Source organism: Taudactylus pleione, unplaced genomic scaffold (genome assembly GCF_031769625.1).
Source record: "Taudactylus pleione unplaced genomic scaffold, aTauple2 ptg000113l, whole genome shotgun sequence".
Lineage (NCBI taxonomy): Eukaryota > Metazoa > Chordata > Amphibia > Anura > Myobatrachidae > Taudactylus > Taudactylus pleione.
This window is the reverse complement of record NW_028284515.1, coordinates 6,243,132-6,260,137: the sequence shown is the minus strand read 5'-3', so window position 1 is coordinate 6,260,137 and position 17,006 is coordinate 6,243,132. Positions and strand designations below refer to the sequence as shown.

The following is a 17,006-nucleotide window of genomic DNA, read 5'->3' as shown; positions in this document are numbered from 1 at the left end:
TTGGGGAATGCAGAGGTGAGGTATGAACAAAAAAAGATGGGCTTACCTTAATGACGCCACTCAAGCCATTAAGAGGGCAATGCAAGGCTTATCATTTTATTATTATGCCTTTACCAACTCCACTGTTTGTGTATGTATATAGGAAATACCTCTTTAGGCTTTTTGGTGAAATAAATCACTGTCAGTGCCAGATTAACAACAATGCAGCCGTGACAGTCAGCAGGGGGTACTATGGCATATTTAAACCTGGGGTTTCTGTGCGGCATAAGGTGAACTAGGGGCATTGCGGTGTGCTTAACACTTTTTAATAACATTAAATAGCATATCATATTGACAACTGTATTGGTAGGGCCCCCCCACAAAAATTAGTTGCCTTGGGGCATACTTGTTGACTTTTTATATCTCCTCTTCAGTAGAAGCCCGGAAAGGAGACGCAGCTGGCCAATTCGGGGGGCAGTGCCGTGCTCCTATCTCATTTGGCCCCACTACTGTCACTGTAAACTGCCGCAAACCGCAGGACCAGGAGGAGGGGGTAGGGCTTAATGATGCGTTTTGCCTCTATACGGGTTCCCAATAATTATATCCCCATCCTGCCCAATTCACTAGGAAGTGGGTGGGATGCGGGGCATCGGGACACTATTCCGGGTGCTGCGGGGGGCTACCTGAAAATTCGGGAGCCAACTGCAACTTTCAGAAGAGTAGGTAAGTATTCCTTGGAGCCCCCTCCAACCTTAATCCGACCCTGATCACTAGCATCATAGAAGTTCACAAACTTTTTAATGATGCACATTTATGTATTTGATCCATTATGGAGACAGTTAATAAACATTCGGTTGTATATACGCCCGGTTTACGCTAGGCATACGTGACATGCACTTAAGCGGTTTGTTTGAAAAATGCACAATAGATATTAGGCGTCAATACATCATAGTACATCACAAACAACTCACTATCTCGCGTACGAGGGGGAAGAAACAAAAACATGTTTGCCTAAAAATGTACACAAAAGCATATTGTCACAAGCAGTTCACTAGTGCTGCTACCCGTACTTACCTACACTTTATCACTCCTCCCTGGGAGATGCCCGGAGAAGGGATGCAGGTGGCCACTTTGGGGCGTGGGGCTGGGTTCCTTTATTATTAGGCCTCCCCGTCACTGCAAACTGCCGCAAATCACGGGAACGCAAGAAGGGAAGGTGGGGCCCTCCCCCTCCATATGGCTAAGACAAGGGGGTGGACCCCCTCCCACTCCATACAGAGCCACCGCACTCCTCCATATGGAGCCACGAATCCCGGCAGTTGTACCGGGATTCCCTGCAACTATCTCCCCATCCTGCCCACTTCACTAGAAGTTGGGCAGGATGTGGGAGATCCGGACACTCTTCCAGGGGTGCGGGGGGTTCCCAAAAATAAGGGAGTGTCCTGCAGCTATCGGTAGTGAAGTTAATAATGCTTCTACCATTATCATCATCTGCTATTTGCTCCATCACCCACAATTAATACGGCTTTCTCAGGCAAATATGGTCCAGTCTGCATATGTTCATACCAATCTATATACAGTAGGTACATATGTGTGCATGGCCTTTTCTGGGCATAGAAAGGGTGATTTCACACAAAGTACTCTACACTAGCTGGCATAGTGCTCACTCTGCAACAGGCCCGTAGGGTATAACATACCCAGAATAGACATAAATAAATTGTTTCACTTCATGCTAATTCTTCATCAACAGGAAATAAAACAGATTTATTTTGTTTTGTTTTTTTCTATATCCGAAGCCAAACATATTAATAACCTTGTACTGCAGGTTATTAATGCCATGGTAATCTAAAATCAACATCTATTATTCATTTTGGAATAGGGTGAGAATGTTATTGGATTTGCTTATTTCATATAAATGTATGGGAATGGATGTGTGAGCAAACTGAAAAACACCCTTAACAATAGTAACATTTATCTTTTAAAGTCTTATGTGGGGTACACACTTGTTAGATCAGCCGACACATGTAATGATCTGGCAAGGTTATGCACAAAAGACCTTGTGCATACATACTTTATACCAGGGATGGGGAAACACAGGCCCTCTGAGCCATCTGAGCTTTTTTCTGCTAACCTCATCTGGCTAGCAGGGTGCCTAGAATGACACCCTGCAGCCAGAGTCTATGCAGTAGTGCCGCCTAGAGCGTCCTTAGGACCCTTCAGATGGTCACACCGCTGCCCTTACAGCTGCTTGGAGCATCCTCAGGATGTTTCGGGCATTGCTGTAATCACCGGCGATTGTGACCCCCACCCCCGTGTGACATCACACGGAGGGGGTGTGGCCTGCACCGGGCCCGCAAATAACGTTATATATATCAAAATGGCCCTCGGCAGAAAAAAGTTTCCCCACCCCTGCTTTATACCTTGTGTCCTGTGTTTAACCCAGCATCCTGATTCAACACTGCCTGCTATCCTGCAGTCCTAAGTAAGAAGGAGGGAGCCAGTCATAGTCATCAGCAAGGAGGTGCTGCAGCAGCTATGCCAAACACCCAGAAGTGCGGTGAAGGAGCATGGTGGAGACAGCGACTACCAGGGCCGTAACTAGGGGGGGGTGGGTGGTGCCACCACAAAGAGTGCAGGGCTCTGTGGGTGGCACATCGCTGTACAATGGCCCTTGCTTCTTGCTAGCAAGGTAGAACTACACTTCTGTGTGCCTTCAGCCCCGCCCCCTCTGTGTGTGACGTCATGTGTATAGGGGGTGGGTCCGGCAATACAGCCCTGTTACGGCACTAGCGACTACTCTCCTACAACTAGTGTGCAGTTGCCATTCACAGTCGGAGAGTGACTGGTAGTGGAGTCAAAGTGTCAGGTGCAGTGGGGGCAATTCATTGTTGAAGGCTGCTATTTTTTTAGGGCGCCAGACGGAGCAATTCAGTTGTTGCTCAGTTCGGGCATGATAGCAGGCGGCGTAGGCTGCAAGCATGTGCGATAAACCCTTGGTTAGGGCGCCCTAACCGCAGTTTGGGATCCTTAACAGGACTATAGGCAGGTTTAGCCCAGCTAAACCAAGTCTAATAGGGCGTGAAGACCGCAATAATTAAAGGTGCCCAGAACAATTGAATTGCAACACTAGGTTCCCATTATTAATCGCCGCCCACACAGGTCACTGGCGGGTTCTCAACCCTAGGTTATAACTGGAAACGGCATACAGAGTGAGATAGTAGGCCCACGAACAACAAATTTAGATTCTGCTGTGTGCAAGGTATTTTTTATCTAATACTGTGAAAAAGGTTTTTGCAAAAAATCTGCTAAGTTGTTGCAACTACAAATGCAAAATCCTTATGGGCAATTCCAATGTGAGCTGTGACTGGATCATATCAAAAACATCAGGTTAAAGTAATTTGCAGAGTTTGTGCTCAATATACCGTATGTTTGCTGAAATGTGTTGCTGAGAACAGAGATGAACCTATTTGCTCTCGGGTTTTCTGTTGCCTCATTAAATAAGCCAGTTTTTGTCTGAATCGTTATAAAGAACCAGTACTATTGCTTTAGGCCATGCCAGAAACACCTTAGGCAGATAGAAATCGTCTTCTCTGTTCCATAGGCTGCCCCTACGTTGTGGCTTATTCATAAAGAAGGAACAGTGGCTTTTATTTCATTTTGCATTTGGAAAGAGCTTAGTCTGCGGATCGATGCCAAGCTTGTCATAAGTACACCTTTAGTGTCTGTATTGTTTACTTAGATCAATTAATGGCCTCAGCTTGTGTAGACATTACAATTGTGAAGCTTCATTTAAAACATGACTTTCCTGATACCTCCAGAAGCTAGCATCAGCTGATGTGATGTAATAAAGTAGTGGTAACAATTACCAGCGTCTAGATTTGGTTCAGCAACCAGAATCAGTCTGCGATATCATCTTCATTTATGCAACTCACTGCTGGATGTGGGTGTCTGCTAATTCTTACAGATGAATAAAGCCTTTCCTGAGTATTGCCCTTTGGATGGTTGCAGGGAGGCTATTTTCTCAGCTGAAATGCAATACATTTTCAGGAACTGCTGTGAAAGTAGAATGTTAATCCCAGGACAGGACTGAGGACTATAGCAGACAGGCATGTGTTAGACTGCAGTGGTCCCTCTGGAACTAGGAGAATTCAGGATGGAATGGCTACTTGTCTACTGTCAACAGCGTCCGTGTACATGTCACATGCCAAAAGCCTCCAGTTATCTGCATCGCTTCCTTATTCCCTTATGAAGATTTTATGGGAAACTTTAACCATGCTCTTGTTTACAATTATACTTTCACGTATGAGGGCTATTTAAAAATGTAATAGTAGTGGAACTGAAACATCAAGCAAGACTTCCAGTGACATGCATGCACCCAGCAGAATATTGGCCTCAAGAGTGATAACTAACCCTTATTATTGCTCTGGATTGCTTCCAGCAAGGCAGGTGAGGTGCACTCTGTTGCCATGGCAACATAATATTGTTGAATCATGGCAGTGAGGTTTTTTTTATTGCTGCTATAAATGGCAATATAGAATTAAACCTACTAGTTTGATAAGTGTAATTTTAATAAATAGGTTCATCTGTACATCTGCCAACCTGTAAATTGTTGAAGTAATGACTCCTTTTCCTGCCCGTTGGGAAAGGCTGCCATGGCATACTAAACTAGAGCCTTACAGATATTAATGCTGATTATGATACAATTATTTGTAAGTTTTTAAATTAGAGATGCACTGTGGGGAAAAAAGCATTTTCAGAGTGACTGTGATTTTGGTCTTGTTCTGGAGTTAGTCTGGGCTTAGTATTGAACCATTGATTACCTAAATGATTTGTCTGTGGTTTTTGAAGCAACTACTACTTTTGAAGCAACTTCAGTGTACAACTGTAAACTGAAGTGCCAATAGTCATGGGATAGATGCCTAGTATTTTGTAGGATCCCCTCTAAACCGGCGAAGTGCAGTAACTCCATGTGGCATTGATTACACAAGTGGTCGGAAGACCTCTGGAGAGATGTTGACCCATGCTGTCTTCCACAGTTCCCTGAAATTTGTAGGTGCAGGATCTTGGGTGCGAATGGACCTCTCCACCATGTCCCATAAATACTCAGTTGGGTTCGAACGAACGTGGTGGCCACAGAAACTAATTTTGGACAACTTGGTACTGATGATACAGTGCATTATCCTGCATGATGTTTTGTTGACAACTGGGGTCCATGGCCTCCTGGGATCTGTGTCACACCCAAACCCTACCATCAGCCCGAAACAACTGTATCTGTGACTCATCGGACCATGCCACATGTTGCCAGTCTTCCAGGGTCCAATTAGCGATATCGCAAGCCCAGGATGTCCGGTGCCGTAGTAGTAACAGGGGCACTTGGGTGGGTCTTCTGCTCGATTATCTCATGGAAGCTAAAGAACGCTGCACTGACCTGCTGGATAAGCATCTGGTACCTCCTGCATTGAATGTAGATGTGATTTGAGCCAGTGTTGCTTGTCTGCTACCACGGACAATTCTGTTCAGACGCAGCTGTTTACGATCCTTAAGCACCCGTGGTCGGCCACTGTGCTGTCCACGGTGGGTGGAAATACCTTCCATGAGGTATTCCCAGTATACACGTGACCCCGCAGATCGAGGAATGTTGAATGTCTGCACAACTTCGGAAATGGAATGTCCCATTTGTCCTGCCTTGTTCGTTCTCCGATAATTCACGTCGCCTTGCCATGAGCATCCTAGCCAGTTTTTAAACTGACTCACAAGATGTCAGATTACAACTGAATACAGGTCTGGGCATTTCCAAGATGTCACAGTGCGGTGGTGCCACCTACCATTACCTTTACTTTTGGCACTTCAAGATCTGGACATTTTTTTAAACACATTGGGATAATTGTGAAAGCCTGCAACTTGCAGGCATCGGTGGCTCCGACGGATGTTTTAAAGGGGCAATCATTTAAAAGGCAGAACAAACCTGGTGCCTCCTTAAAACATTAAGCAGACTCGATGGAAAGTCGCTGGTGCCTACAAGTCACAGACTTATTTAATTCAACCCATTATCTTAAAAGTGATGTCTTCATACGGGATGTAGTTATGTTACCGATGTACGGAATGCCGGCCGCCAGAATCCTGATGCGGAAAGCCCAACTTGGGAGTAAAGATAGGAGTAGAAATACTGACACCTATCTTTAACCCGACACCGAAATCCTGACTGCCCGCAATCCGAACTAAGGTAATTGGGGACAGGTTAGCGTTAGCCGCAGGGGGGAGGGTTAGATTTATGGACCCCCGGGGGAGATTAGGGTTAGTCACCACCGGGGGGAGGTTAGGGTTAGGCACCGCTAATAGAGGGTTAGGGTTAGGGAGCGGCAGGGGAGGGTTAGGGTACTTACCAGCCCCAGTCGGGATGTAGAGCCTTCGGTCTTCCGGCGTCGGTATTTCATCCGGCGGCATTACTTACTGATCACCGTTATACAGGTCAGCTTTCCTGATTGGTAAATAAGCACAGCTAAGGTAACATCTAAGATCCACCTAAACCAAACCATGGCCATTTTGTAAGGTCACGCATCTTTCAATAGGCCACAGTGCTTTTGCTCATGAAAGTCCGCATTACATTAAATATACCTTAATTATTGTGTATTCAAAATAGCTGATACAAGATAGGTTTTTCAGTGATGTTAATTCATGTACATCCTACCCTAACTTTTCAATATACTTTGTTTTATACAGTATTTCTGGTTTTGTATCTGTTTTCATGTATATTCCTAATTATTTTAAAATGTATTGTAGCGATATTTACTGTTTATTGCTCAACCAATCACTAGGGTGCTCTTTTAATTCAAAATAAGTCCTTTTATTCTAAAATATTCTAGTAGAACAAGGAAATAGCTTTTTACAGTGTTGTAAAGATACTGATGTGCAGTGCCAGATTAATGTCCACATGGGCCTGGAGCTGAAATTTATGAAGGGCCTATTGTGTGCCGCTGCAGGGGGTGTGACCAGCGCTGCAGCAGTGTGACTGGTGATGTGGGGTTGTGGCTAGTGTGGTGTAGCTGTGATTTACATAGGGGTGTGGCCTTTGTTGTGGGTGTGTTTTGACTGCATACAGTGCCATAACCGCAGGTATGCGACCGGTGATGCTGCACAGAGCGCAGGGCTCTGTTTGCAGCACCATCACTACCCCATGGCCTTTGTTACTGGCTAGCAGGGTGCTTGCACCCTGCAGCCAGTATCACTGCTGCAGTACTGCCCAGACAGACACCCTGCAGTCTTTGCAGCCTCCTCCGGATGCTCTGGGCAGTGTTGCACTTCCAGGTGCCGGTGGCCCAGGCCCCTCTACACGACAGCATGACGTCATGTGGTTAAGGGGCAGTGCCGGCACAGGGCGCTCTGGAGCCAGCTGTTTGTGTGTTTGTGTGAGACACTCTGGAGCCAGCTGATTGTGTGTGTGACACTCTGGACGGCTTGTATAAAACACACTGACCCGTTTATGTAAGCAATGTTTCAGAACTTGTATTTGTCATTTTGCTAATCCTGATGAAATAATGAATACAAGTTCTGAGACGTTGATTACTTAAATGTATTCTAGTGTGTTTTATACAAGTCGACAGTTATAATGTCAATATTCATTATGTTGACATTAAAGTTAATTTAAAAATGACTGTGAAAGGGTTAGGCCGGTATACAATCGGGAAACCGGCTGCCTTAATACCGATAGCCGGCTTCCCGACTGTCATATCCCGGCGAGGGTGAAATGCCGGGCGTCTATATCTAGACGCCTGTCATTTCCCCGACGCCGGGAGACAGGCGCCTGGCATCCCGACCGAAGGGATGCCGGGCGCCGCGAGCGGACAGCCATTTAGGCTAGGGAGAGGGAGGGTTAGGGCTAGGCACCCCCGGGGGGGGACTTAAGGTTAGGCACCCCCCCGGGGGACTTAGGTGTAGGCAGCGAGGAAGGGGGGGTTAGGGTTAGGCACTTAGAGGGGGGAGGTTAGGGTTAGGCACGCCTAAGGAGGGTTAGGTTAGTTTATACTTACCTTAGTGACGATCGGGATTTCCAGCGCTGTCGGGCTTCAGCTGCCGGGAACTCTGCTTTTGTCGGCCATGCGGCCGGCGGTATTTCATACCGATTCCGGTTAGACCCTAGGGCAGGGGAACCTTTTCTCTGCCAAGGGCCATTTTATAACATTATTCGTGGGCCAGGTGCAGGCCACGCTCCCTCCATGTGACATTACATGAGGCGGGGCCACAATCCCTGGCGATTACAGCTATGCCTGGGGCATCCTAAGGATTTTCCAGGGAGCTGTAAGGGCTCCTGGCGGCACTGGTGCATCGACTCTGGCTGCACGGTGCTATTCTAGGCACCCTGGTAGCCAGATGAGACTAGCAGAGAAAAGTTCAGAGTGCCAGACCAAATGATTCCGCGGGCCTTATACGGCCCCCAGACCTGAGGTTCCCCATCCCTGACCTAGGGGAAGGTTAAGGCTAGGCTGCGGGGGAAGAGGATAGGTTTAGACACTGCACGGAGGGTTAGGCATTAGGGGAGGTTACAGTTAGATTGGGGGGGGGGGCGTGGCTAAGGTTAGGCCCTATAGGGAGGGTTAGAGGTAGGGATTAGGGTTAGGCTGTGCCGGGGCGTTAGGCACTAGGGGAAGGTTAGGCTGCAGGGGGAGGAGTGGGTTAGGCACTACAGGGAGGGGTAGGGATTAGGTTTAGGGATGGGAGTAATACTCATCGGAAGGCAGGAGCAGCAGAGGTCATGACTGCTGGGACCCGGAAGCCGCACTGGAGCTGCTACAGCCATCAGGAGCATGTTAGTGGGCCAACAGGGATGATATGTCGGCATTCCATCACTGTCTACATGATGAATGTCGACATATAATACCACACCCACTTTCGTCCCCATAAGTGTGCCTCAAACTCCTGTACCCTCTCTATTTACCAATGTGTGTGTTTTATATATATATATATATATATATATATATATATATATATACAGTATATCACCCAAAATCAATCGGGACTCACAGTCCAAACTAAAGGCAGGGTGCCCAGGTGCCCTCCCAAGGAATATTCATACAGTAGGTGCTTGTTCAATCCTAGGAAAGAAGAGGGGGCACTCCGGGACTTGAATGCACAAAGTATTTACTTGAAAATTACCGATGTTTCAGAGCCCACCCAACTCTTTTATCAAGGTTGGCTCTGAAACGTCAGTCATTTTCAAGTAAATACATTGTGCACTCAAGTCCCGGAGTGCCCCCTCTGTCTTTCCTAGGATTGAACAAGCACCTACTGTGTGTGTGTGTGTGTGTGTTTGTGTGTGTCTATATATATATATATATATATATATATATAATGTATACACATACTGTACTTATGTATGTATATATACATACACATACTGTGTATGTATGTATATATATATATGTATATACATACATATACATATTTATACATTATATGCTCCTGTACCCACCTAATTTAACACACACATATATATAGCCATGTAAATAAATATATATACAAAACATACATAAATTGTACACAGGGGCCAAACATTACACTGACCTGTGGAATGTGACATGCTGGGCTGAAGTGCCTTCCCTCCTGAACTAGGCGATTGGTCTGGTGCACAGTCACAGGACACAGCTCTGCAGTAGGACGTACAGGAGGCGGAGCTTAAGGCACATAGGGGCGGGGCTTCGACGGCCAGTAGTGGGCGGGGCTTAGGTCGAGCAGCCGAGAGGAGGGGTTGGGGGTGACAATGGGCTCAGCATCTGGCGGGAGAGTGAGCTGGGAGGTGAGTGAGCCATAAGTGAATCAGCTGGGCTGTCGGTGGTGACAGGAAAAAAAAAATATTTTTTTTCCTGTCTGCACTGCAGTCCTTGCATCCTGTGGGCCTATTTTCAATGGGAGGCCTGGAGCTGTAGCTCCATCCGCCCCATTGTTAATCCGGCCCTGCTGATGTGTCCACATACATCTATCCTCCGTACACTACAAGTTGTGTTACACATAACTCATGAGGTCCGTGTGACTCGGTAGCACAAAGTGTCTTTTTGTGCCAATTTTCCCCTTCAAATGCATCTCATTCACAAAGCGAATAGGACACACAAGTAGCTTCTGCTGAGTATAATGATATGCGGCATGCCTATATTCTGTGTGCGACTGCGGGTGTATCTGCATGCGAAGTGCTGCATTGCAGTGTCACAGCCGCTGATATTGTAACGTAGCATTTCGCATGCTCAACCAATCACTAGGGTGTTCTTTAGAATTTTAAGGATTTTTAATTTTTAATTAAAAGTATTCTAGTAAAACGAGGAAATTAGCTTTTTTCAGATTGGTGAAGATTCTTTGAGACCTTGTATTTTGACAAATGATGTTGCTCAACTGAAGGACTCTTTAATATCTTTAAAAGCTTACTTATGGAGCATACACACGGTCAGATTTGCAAAAGAAATGGTAGTTGCTCAGATCAGCTTAATTGCATAACACAGGTGCTTGTAAAGGGCGGGGTTTACTCTGAACACAGAAAAAAAAGAGATTTGCTCCCCAGCACACTGCAGCAAAAACAATACTTAAATCCTACATGATAATAGCGATTCAGAGGTATTCGTTACATACATTTGCAAATATATGAATAAGCGCCAGGCCAATCGTCAAGGCTCCTCTATACTGGCGTCCCTAGCATTAAGGGGTTCACGTCCGAGAAGCAAGGCACCCCAAAAAAAATTCCAACCAAGGGCCATCCTCAGGGCATCACACGAAAAAGGGGTGCCTTGCTTCTCGGACGTGAACCCCTTAATGCTAGGGACGCCAGTATAGAGGAGCCTTGACGATTGGCCTGGCGCTTATTCATATATTTGCAAATGTATGTAACTAATACCTCTGAATCGCTATTATCATGTAGGATTTATGTATTGTTTTTGCTGCAGTGTGCTGGGGGGCAAATCTCTTTTTTTTCTGTGTACACGGTCAGATTTGTCAGATGAACGATTTGAACGATTTTACCAAAGTTTTGAACGATTGAACGATTTTTGACTGCATTAAAATGAATGGAATCGTCCAAGTCTGACTGCAAACACATCAGATGTCAGATATCGTTATCTGACAACCGGAAAAGCACATCGTTCATTGTCCATCGTTCAGGCATGTCAGATATGTCAGATTTTCCTTCAGATATGAACGACTGAACGATTTTTAAATCGTTATCGTTCAAATCTGAAGGAAAAATCTGACCGTGTGTATGCACCATTACTATTTCTTCCTGAACCCATTTTGGTCATGGGAATTGTTGTATTATTATTGTAAAATAAACAGACCTTACGTGATATATAAGACTCCCATCTTTGACTGTCGCTCAGCATGCAGATGATAGATGCTGTTTTCTGATACAACTGTTGCATACATAATAATTTTGTCACTGCAGACTGATCTCCAGCAACCAGGACCAGTATTTTGCACAGATTCAAAGCTAGAACACTCTTAATTGAATTTGCCAAATAAAGTGTATTTCTGGAATCACAATAATGTTAAAAACCAAGTTCTTATATTATCTTTATTACAGATATTATTTAAAGAGGCATTACCTTTAAACATAGGTTTGCTCATATCTAGCTCAGTGATTATCACATAGTCATCCAGACTGAAGCATAGGAAGTTTTGAAATCTGGTTCAAGCCTGGATCCACAAATCAGATTTGTATATTGAAAAACATCTGGGGAGTTAGCAAATTTCATCTTACTACACTCTTCCCTTCATGTATGGCATGAGGAAGGGATAGTGGGGATGGGGTCCGCTTGCCAGGAGATCATATAGTACTGTAAGCAGGGCCGCCATCAGGGGGGGACTGCCAGGACTGGAGTCCCGGGCCCGAGCACTCAGGGGGCCCGCCCGGCACCTGCTACTGCCTCCTGCCAGCTACTAATGCCCTGGCCCACGGTTGCAGACAGTGACAGCCAGGCCCGATGGTGGGGGCCCAGCCGCTCCTACCGGTACTCTGCAGCCGCCCACTACTATAACCCCGGCAGGGCCCCCCAGCGCCACACAATACAGTGAGTGTGAGTCAGTGACTCACCCAACAGCGCCGCCCTCCCGCTCCGCCTCACGCACTGGCCGGTGTGGCAACTGCCCTCAATAAAGTCTTTATTCTAATGCTGAAGCAGTCATGGTGTGATGTCATGATGTCACGCCGCTGAATGACAGAGGGCAGGCGGGCGGGCAAGTAGTTTGATGAGCCGGCTTCTGGAGCATACAAGCAGAGAACGTCTTCTAGAAGAAGGAGCAAGGTAAGTTAAGTGTATGTATTCAGCCTGTCAGACAGTGGAGACAGAGCATGATGGGGCTGAGTCTGAGAGAACCAGACTGTCCCTGCTCCTGGTGCTCCATGGAATTCTCACTTCCCGTGCTGGCAGGTTTCAGCTATTTTAAATATGCTTACATTTGTTAGTGTTCTGCCCTATCTGTAATATAATGCTTTTCTGCATTTTTTTTATTATGTTCGAATAAGGTAGTGGGGGAAGGGGGGTTGTGAGGGCGGCAGGGGTTGAAGGGGGGCTGGGGGGGCCCTGCCCTGCCTATGTCATCAGTCCCGGGCCCCACAATTCCTTATGGCAGCCCTGACTGTAAGTACTGCTTCAATTCATAAGTACAGAAGAAAGATGCTCCCAGGAGTAAACAAGGAGTATGCAATAAGGGAGATAGAAGCAGAGCAGTACTCCATTGAAGGGGCACACTTACAAGATAAAATATAACTTTTATTAATCCAGTTTAAAATAAAATAAAAACTATCAACTTAAATGCACGAGCAAATATACTTACAGTATATCAAAGATTAAAATAAAAAGAGATTAGATTGTAAACACAAATGTATACATGAATGGAAAACATTTAAAATAAGAAAAAAAATATACAAATAAGAAAAAAACATAAAATATTAAAACACGTAGAAAATTCAATACACTGTGAAGCTTGCGTTTAATAAATTATTTGAATAGTTTGACTATTGAATGGGATATGCACTGCTTTGAAAAATATAAAAACATAAAGAAAATTAAAAATCTGTCTGGAATGTTTCCACTAATGAGGCCTTCACCATATTACAATGAACCAATACCCTTTTGCACTGGCCAAATAACCCAGGTAATTGCTGTGTCAGCCCAGGTCCAGGCTCAGTGTTAAAGGGGCTAGGATTGGATTCCTAGGTCGAGTGACCATTCAATCCAACCCGGGTAGCGAGCAGGGTTGAACACGGAAAGGACCTGTGTAACCCTGCAGTGTGAACGAATAGATCCGGTTCACAGCATACTGTAGGAAGATGTGAATCCCCAGCACTTCAGAGATTATGTCATCTACAAGCACCGGCAGGAGAGAACCACTGTACTCGCGTGCAGTGTAAACGGTGCCGACCCAGGAATAACCTGGGTCGGAGCCGCGGTGTGAAAGGGGTCTGACTCGTGTTGGAACCGTGTTCCAAATCATGGATCAGACCTGGAATTTTGGTATAAAAGGGATACAAGAAGATATTCTAGAGCTCTTTTTGGAACATTTATAGGAATTGGTGGGCAAGGGTGTTCCATTTAGAGGAAAATCTGACTCTTGCTTTAATTTTCAGAACTTGGCTATGAAAACTTTATTTGGAACAACTGTTTGCTATGGGTTGTAGTATATTTTTCCTGTGCACCAATTTTCATAATTGTCCCTCCTTGACTGAGAACTGAATGTCGCTTTTGTATGACAATCAATTTACTGGTCTGTTACTGATCTTCTGACTTTCGCTTTCTTCTTGCAAAGATCAATAGACAATTCATTTTGCCTATTACAGAACTGTGGCTTGCCACACAGACGTTCCTTTTGTGTCAAAATAAAGGTACAAAAACGAAAGGTACAAGTGTATGAGTTTGACAACAACTAAAGCCCTTTATTTACAATAGTAAGTGACATTGTAAGCGCTGCACTTCCTGTGTTATTATGGCAAGGCAGAAAATATTACATTTTTGCAAACCGTTATCTCTGAGGAAATGTTTTACAGTACAAGAGCTTTTAAAGCCAAGTCATCAACCCTTTTGGATGTCTCAAATGTTTATGCTTAACAACACATCAGAAAGCTGTTTTGAGATTTAGAGTGCTGTTTTCTAACACTGAGAGACACGGTATAGCTAAGATTCTTCTGCTGCCAGTTGGTGTTCTCCCTAGTGCACAGGTGTGACATTAAAGGTCATAATTCAGAAAGTAAACACCAGAAGGTCGACTGTTTCTGAATGTCGACAGTAACAAGGTCAACATGGTCATTAGGTTGACCATCATTTTATAGACATGTATTTTTGACGACAGTGTTAAATGGTCGACACGGTAAACAAAAAGATTCCAATTTAACATGTTGACACTAAAATGTTGACACTTTTTTTTTTTTGTTATTGTAGGCTCACTTCAAACCTAACCCCTAACCATATACCAACATTTTTGTGTTGAAATGTGGACCTTTTGACTGCATTGACCATGTAACCTTGCTGACTTAAATGCATGTCTACAGAATGATGGTCTACCTAATGACCATGTAGACCTTTTTACTGTTGACATTCAAAATGTGGCGACCATTTTATTGCCGACCAATCAACCGGTATCCCTAGTGCACCATACATAACTGTGCTTTGAAACCCACAGGAACTGTGCAAACGTGCTTATTAAAGGTTGTTTAAAATTATAGTGCTAGCAACACTAGAGAGATTTATCAAACCTTGTAAAGAGTGGACAAACTCTACTTCCTATCGTATTATAGACTGTACGTGATAAATGCTAGCTATAAGCTGTTTGATTGCTATGGGCACCTTGTCCATTTGTCCGACACATCTCCCCCACAGTTTGGTTGTTTAGGGGGAATCACTCGGGTGCAGTCTCCCATAAAAGTAGATGAAACAGAAATCAGCGCATTAATGTTGTGTTTAATTAGAATGCGTAGCCCTATACTGTTGTAACATCCTTACCTGGTAACCTATGTTGAGCCTCTCTTCTTTTTCTACTGGAGAGAGAGGATTTTCAACTATAACACACACAATGGAGAGATTCACCAACTGATATAAGATCCCAGTAAGTGAATCCTTTTATAGTAACGATCTACCGAAGTTTCAGGAAAAGAGATTTGGCTAGAAATGGAAAGATTACTTCTCGCGAGTGGTTTAGGAAGTCTTACATAACAATATACTCTTACTCTGCAGTATCAGAAAAGGCAAACCGTTCTCTATGGATTACACCTGACGTCCCTAGTATATAGGCAATGGTTGAATTGGATTGCTTACTTATTTTATATAAACCGAATGGAATCTATTATTGATAAAGATTGATTAGTTGGGAATCTTTTCAGTGCCTGGGGTCCTTATATTAATACATTAATGCACCACACTAAAAATCTTCCGAAAAGCCATCTCTCATTTCTCTCAAATTCTCAACCAACTTCCCTCAATGCGGAGATCTCTGCTGAGGAACTCCTCCAGACTATTAAATCCTTTAAAAAAAAGCTCTGCCTCTGACCCTGATGGCATTGGTGCCCATTATTATAAGAAGCTAGCCCTGGCTCTCTCCGTCTTGTTATTAAATCTCTTTAACTGTACCCTCTAGGTTTTATGGGGCCACCATCAGAGCGATCATTGCAAAAGAAGGCAATTATCCCAATCAGTGTGTCATAAATACACTAGTTCATCCAGACCAAGTTGGCTTCATTCCTGACCGCCAAGTGGGCGATAATATCAGGAAAACCATAAATGTAATATACGTGGCCAGTACGATGGCTACACTCATTCTGGTGGTGGCCCTCAATGTAAAAAAAGCATTTGGTCGGGTTGTCATGGCCTTTAATGCACCAGGTCCCGGACACAGCTGGTATCTAAAGTCATTTTCTTAAGTGCATTTCGGCTTTATAATATAATCCAACTGCAGTGGTTGCACCTCCTCTCATTTCCCAATTTATCTCAAATTATGCCCAGAGGTTCTTCCCCTGAGCTTTCTGGTCTGTATGAATGATTCCACCTACCCCCCAGTATGTTCTATCATTACTTGCAAATTCACCTTCTATACAACAGTAAAACTAATTGCAGATCGTCTTCTAGGACTCTTGGCTCCACTCTTTGCTCCTTATATGCCACCAAGTTGCGAAGGATCCCCATGAACTTCACTGGGAGGAATGCATAAAGGAGGCCCTGGAGTTGGAGCAATGTACCCATATTCGAGGTGAAGATGCCAGATCTTTCATCTGCAAAGAATATAAAGAAGTTTCGGGCAAACTGTTATTTTGATGATACATGGTCCCCACAAGACTTCACACTATATTTCCTTTTGCTGAAAATCTGTCGGCGAAACAGCAGCATGCTAGGCCCTCTGTCTCACAAATGGTGGTCCTGCCCTGGGATTACCACTTTCTGATGAGAAGTCCAAGACCTATTTTGCTCTATAAATTAGGTTTTTCTCCCCTCCATCTTCTTTCACCTTCTTCCATGGCCTAACCTGTATATTCCTAAATGCACTTAAAAGCTTATGTCCTAATCTATTCTTAAATGTCTGTAGCTCACGCACCAGGGGCAGGACTATGGGAGACAATGGAGGCGCCTGCCGCCAGGCTCCAGCTTTGAAGGGGCACCTCCTCCATTGTCCACAACATATTCACCCCACTTAGGGCTGTAACTATGTACCCAGAGTGTACAGTCACAGCCGCCCAATACATGGCACCTCTTCCCTGAGAAGCCACCATACACTAGTGGAGATCTTCATGTCAGACCATCAGCTACTGTCTTTATCTATCTATAGCCTGTCTGCATGCAAATTGCTCAGTGGCTGTGATGGGGGGGCACCAAATTTTAATTTGCCTCCGGGCATCTGGGATGAATTTACGCCACTGTCACGCACTGATCATTTTGATACATAACAAATCCACTATTTAATCCAAATGACAATTATTTAGACCTGAGGTTCCCCTTTGCCTACAGGGCCTAATTTATCAACAAGTTTTATCACTCAAAACGAGTTATAAATCTGGCTGCATATGATAAATG

At 44.6% G+C, this 17,006-nt stretch overlaps 1 protein-coding gene across 6 annotated transcripts in view; it reads left to right on the top strand.

The window, feature by feature from the left end:
* SLC8A3 (solute carrier family 8 member A3) overlaps nucleotides 1–17,006 on the top strand; it is a 410,207-nt gene that overhangs the window by 147,029 nt on the left and 246,172 nt on the right. The gene's annotated exons all lie outside the window — the stretch shown is intronic.